The sequence below is a fragment of the Tachypleus tridentatus genome, chromosome 6, assembly GCF_004210375.1.
Source record: "Tachypleus tridentatus isolate NWPU-2018 chromosome 6, ASM421037v1, whole genome shotgun sequence".
Taxonomy (NCBI): Eukaryota; Metazoa; Arthropoda; class Merostomata; order Xiphosura; family Limulidae; genus Tachypleus; species Tachypleus tridentatus.
In genome coordinates, this window is record NC_134830.1 from 18,860,819 (window position 1) to 18,866,818 (window position 6,000).

The window sequence follows — 6,000 nt, forward strand, 5'->3', positions numbered from 1 at the left end:
CACCCCTTTTACGGAAAGAAGAAGCAAACCGTCTTGTTAAAATCTTGGCCAAAAATATATTTTTTTGTTCTTTTACGGCGGTTTAATAATGTTTATGATCAGGGGTGTGCAACATTTTTCGTCGGTGGGCCATATAACCAACTTCATCAATCAAGCGGGGCCACTTAAAAAACAAGCTTATTCATGTACATGCACAATAAATTAAAAAAAATTCTAAAAAATCAAGCAATAATATTTTATATTTTTGCATGAGTGATCATTTTAGTGCGACACTTGAAATTTAGAGTCCTTGCAGAGCTTGTCAATATCAGCTTTGACAGAAGTGGTTGCCACTCTTAACTGACTGGTCAAATGTTCATCAACATCTGAATACTCACTGTCCAGCTCATCTAAAAAAGTTTTAAATTGTCGATGATTTAATCCTCGTGTTCGAATATAATTTACGCATTGGACGACATTTTTCATGACTTCTGCAAAATCCAGAACTTTGGTGCACAAGCTCTCTTGGTGAATAATGCAATGGCTTACAACTACGTCTTGTGCTCCAATTGCAGTTAGAAATTTCTTGGTGAATCCATTTGTCCTACCTGTCATGGAAGGAGCACCATCTGTTGTAACACCACATAATTTATAAGGATTCAGTTCAAACTTTTCTACAACCTTAAGCACTTGTTCACAAATATCCTGTCCTGTGATTGTGGAGGAAAGGCTTGCCATATCTAAAAACTCTTCGAAAACATCTAAGCCTGCAGTAACAGCTCTGATGAAAATGACAAGTTGGGATGTGTCATTGATATCAGTGCTTTCATCCAAAGCCAGACTGAAAGCTTCACACGAATTCAATCTCTCTTTCAAAGTTTCTTTGATGTCCTCTGAAAGATCTTTTGTCCTGCGTGAGACAGTAAAGCGGGAAAGGCTAGTTTGCTCCACCAAATATTTTTCTCTGGACATGCATATTCTGTGAATATTGTTAAACAATTTTAATAAATTCTCCATCACTGAAAGGCTTTCCCTTTTCTGCCATACATTCACAAAGCTTAAAACTCAGTTTTGTCACCAGTTCTGAATTTTTCTTGAAAGTGGTAAAAACACCTTGTTGCTTTTCAATGGATGTTTTGAATGTTCAATTTTGTCCTTTCGTGCCTGACCAACAATTTCATCAAACTGGGAGGAGTGCTTAGTTGCGTAATGTCGCTTAATATTGTACTCTTTCATGACTGCAATTGTAGTTTGACAGACGAGGCAGACAACACCTTGATTATGTGGGACAACAAGATATTTTGTGCACCATTCACTGTTGAATAACCTTCCCTCATCATCAATTTTTCGTTTCTTAACTGCTGACATTTTACTAGCCCTGAAATCAAAACAAAATTATTCTCACGAAAATAGCAAAGTAGAAAAAACATAGAATTTATTTACACATGGAACCTCTTATGGACAGAAACACATGTTTCTAAATTGGCATCCGATCATAGCCTTCCGGTACTTAAATTAATTGAGAATAGCAAAATACAGTGTGACCTCGCCTATTCGCGGTTCGCCATTCGCGGCCCCGCATATTCGCGGGTTATGCGCGAACTGCGTTTTGTAGGTCACAGAGACTGAAAGGGCTTTTCGAGGAGATTTCTGTTGTATTTACTCAATCAAGCCGTTTTATCAATTGTCGTCTTCACCAAACAAGATTGGACTGCTACTGGCTGACTGCCTCAGCTTCCCCAACAACGCAAACGGCAAAGCACAGCCCGGTAACGCACGGTACAATTTAGTGAAATACATAACAGTATGCAATATTGCTACATTATTATTGCATCAATGAGTATAAGTATCATTAGTGTTTGGGAAGCATTTCATATAGTATATAATCGCATACATATACGTTTTAAAACTGCATCCAATATTCGCGGTTTTTCGCTATTCGCGGGAGGGTAAAGAACGTAACCCCCGCGAATAACGAGGTCACACTGTACATAGAATCAGATGCATCTGAAAGCAAAAATTTTAATAAATTCAGTAAAGTCACAACAATATGCTAAATAATAATCAATTTACCTTCAATCTCTTGTAGTAACTGTAAAAGGTAATAAAATTTTCACCAATAATGAATGACGGACAGCAGAGGTTAGGGAAAATTGTCGCCAGCGGGCGAAGGCGAGGTTCAGGACATGACGTTGAGTCGTAGACAATAGTGCTAGTGCACGTCACCTATTCATGCCCTAAGGAGGCATGACCAATCGAATTCGGCCTGCTCCTCTCTAGCAAAGATAATTTTAGAAGTTTGTCGAGTCGAAGCCTGGGAATCCCGTAGGATCGATGCTTTTAAAAATATTCCATTTGTGTTGGATTACAGATCAGGCCACATGGTTAGATTACAACAACTAGGGCCACACTAAATGGCTTGGCGGGCCGGGTTGTGGCCCGCGGGCCGCCTGTTGCACACCCCTGTTTATGATCGAGTGAGCTTGGAGAGAAAAATGGATGTGTGGTCTATTGTTAGGTTTAAGTAACTATTGTATTCCCATGTTCCAAAGTCTTTTCTCGCTCTTATTGAGGTTTTTACTGAAAGTTGTTTAAAACTCAAATGACAGTTGTGGAGACTGGAAGAAACTGTTGTACGAATCAGTTATATTTTATTTCAAATGAACGGTTGTGCTTGTGATAAAGTTATTCATATTTGGCTACAGAAAAAAAAATAATAATTTTTTTTGTAAAATAAAGTTATTTTAAAAGTATAAGTGCATTATAATCCGAAAGTAAAATTGCATGTAGAGATTCACAGAAATTTGGTTTTGAATGAAAATACACCTGCTAATAGTGTACAAAAGCTAATTCCATTTTGCCTTTCCGTGGTGGCTTAGCATTAACGCTCGAGGAGTTATAACACTAAAGTTTATGGTTCGATCTCCGAGATAGATACTGGACATATAATCACCTAAACTATTTAGTCTCTTACTTCTACAAGGTTTTAAGATATTTCCAAAGTTCCTTAGCTTTCTAAGTTATATTTGTCTACAATAGTAGTACCAAATACCCTTTATGTTGTTTATTTCAAAATTGCTCTTTTCTTCTGTTGTCATATATACTGCAAGAACAAAACGTAAGCCCTATTTTTAGGAAACAAGACCTTGAAAGATCTAACCTTGCGTACGTTGAAAAGGACATATGGTTGTAAACTGTTATATCTTACAGCCATCTAGCCTTCACAACACACCCAGAATATATCATTTTACAATAATGTAGCCTACACAATGTACCCAAGACTGTAGGTACAACAATCTAGCTTCCACAACGTACCCAAGATATACCATTTTATAATAATGTAAGCCTTCATAATTTTTCCAAAATATACCCCTTTCTAAACAAAGTGTCTAAAATACAACATCTAGCCTTCATAATATATCCAAGATATACCATATTACAATAATTTAACTTTCACAACGTATCCATGATACATCATATTCAAACCAGGAAGCCTTCATAGCATCTAAAATATATAATTTTACAATAATTTAACTTTCACAACGTATCCATGATACATCATATTCAAACCAGGTAGCCTTCACAATATCTAAAATATATCATTTTACAATAATTTGTCTTCATAATTTGCCTAAGATAGACCATTTTACAATCAGGTAAACTTCTCAATGTACCCAAGATGCACCAACTTACATTACAAAACAAGTATTTCAGGATCAAAATAAAGTAAACATTTGTATCTAAACTTACAACGTAGCTCATTTCATTTCTGAATTGTAAAGGTTATTAATCTGTTAATAATATTTTGACAAAAAATATTTTTTGCTAAACATTTTATTACTGAAGTTCACATCATTGTATATTTTCTATATTTTTTACACATATATCATATGATCCGCAAAGTTTTCTCTATATTCGTTACATATCTGAGATAAACACTAGCGTAAAAAGCACCTTATTTAACTATAAGAATGCAATCTACTTCCAACATCACCAATGATTCTCCTATTTTATCGAACAAACAATCATTAAAATTCTTATAATTAATTCTTAACATCGTTTTAAGCTCCAATTCTTTAACAGAAAATCAAAATATTATTTTTAGGGATTCAGTTTACAATATTAATGTTCCAATTAGAGGATATGCCACTAAATTCTAAGTTATGTTAAAATGTCGTCTGCTTTAATCAGTTTATCATCAGGCCGTAATATGGTTGCACTCAAGTTTACTCTAAATTTCGAACATTATTCTAAAACTCAAGACTTACCTAGGTTAAAAGCAAGAGAAACATCATCTACAGAACACGTCGACGGTACACACAGTCCAATTTTGGGTTACTAGACGATAAAACGGTATAGGAGGGTCCAGGTATTCCCTGAAATTATTTAAAAAAGAAACGGACTTCATTACGTTTCTAAATAAGAATCAGAACCTAGAAAAGATATTTGTCGTTTGAACATTAAACAAGAAATAAGATCTACTATTTGAATAATTTGTTTTATATTATTCTGATAAAATTGCTTGTTTTTTTATCATTAAACACAAAACTACACATTGGGCTATCTACGTTCTGCCATCCGCAGGTATTAAAATCCAATTTTTAGCGTTATAAGCCCTGAGACTTACCGTTGAACCACTGGAGGGCTTCTTTGACATGGAAATATTTGAAATTGTGTAAACCTAGTGTCAGCAAAATAGAAAACAACGTTGAAACAGTTAACCATCACTCACAACCAATGCCCCTGCTTGTTTGCAACAGGTTCCCCGCTGGTACAGTGGTAAGTCTATGGATTTACAACGCTAAAATCAGGGGTTCGATTTCCCTTGGTGAACTCAGCAGATAGCCTTTTCTATAAGAAAACTCAAAGTGTTTGCGACAGATATGTTTTCTTGTTTATATATCATTAAAAACTAATTATAAAAATTGTTTTGGCCACCTTCACCTTTATTCTTAAATAAATAATTACTGTGAGGGGTGCGAGAACATATTAAAAATTTTTAGGGGTGCGGGGCATAAAAAAGGTTGGGAACCACTGGCTTATGGTAACAAGTTTGATTTGCTAGAACAAGCTATCACTCTGTTGTTGAACGTTTTCTGATATGACTCTTAGATCCAACACCTGTATCTTTAAGCACCATCATGTATCTCCACAGTTGACGTAATACGAACACGGTGTACTTGTTTCCCTTCACCACACAAAGTTGTGCTGATCATTGATGGAAGTTATGCACAGTTTGTTTATCTTTCTCAATGCTGAGTTTAAAAAAATGAGGCATAGTTCGTTCATCTTCCTTCAGTATTGAAAACCACCTCGTATAGACCTGACAGATGATGCCTGTTCTGATAAGACTACTTTGGACACTGTAAACACTATGTAAGTTTTATATAGAAGATGTTTGACACTTTCTGACAGTCATAACAAGAGAACGTTTGTAATCCTGTTAAAACATTTTATGCACCGGACTATCGTGTTCCTCATACAGTTAAATTAGTAATTTTTACTCTGCTAAGCATTAAGGATATTTACTCTTATATGATTTCTACATCTTCATGTGCCTATAGCTTTTCCTCACCTCATTCTTGTAGTTCTGAATGTTTAACTAACTTTCACATATACCACAATACTTATCCACCTACCTGACGTGTCTGTAAAGCATGGTGGGCGAATCATACCTACTGTTCAGGAACAATCTGTTAGTTTTAGCAGTGAAAGTTAATGTCGCGTTCACGACATTTTTTAAACGAAACTTGTGTCTTATTTAGTGTAGCTGCTAGGTTTTATTGGAAGTGTTTAGTTACCTTTCTTACATGAAATATAGTTATGATTTCTTGTTTTCACATCACACCTACCTGAGGTGGAGTGGATGTGGTACCTGTAAATGAAAGGGTTGGTAGACAATATTTTCCTCTGAAGGGGAGAAAGTTTTCTACTGTCGTGTTTTGTTGAGGGATAGCAGATGTCATAACACATTCTGAATAAAAGCCAAGAAATACCACACTGCCTTCCATTATTCCACTA

General features: G+C 35.5%; 1 protein-coding gene across 1 annotated transcript in view; it reads right to left on the minus strand.

Annotated features, from left to right (window-relative positions):
• LOC143252035 (nose resistant to fluoxetine protein 6-like) overlaps positions 1–4,283 on the minus strand; it is a 43,994-nt gene extending 39,711 nt beyond the window's left edge. The window contains exon 1 of the mRNA XM_076503584.1: positions 4,248–4,283. The gene's annotated coding sequence lies outside the window, so the exon portion shown is untranslated. The remainder of the gene's footprint in view (positions 1–4,247) is intronic.
• Positions 4,284–6,000: the final 1,717 nt, after the last annotated feature.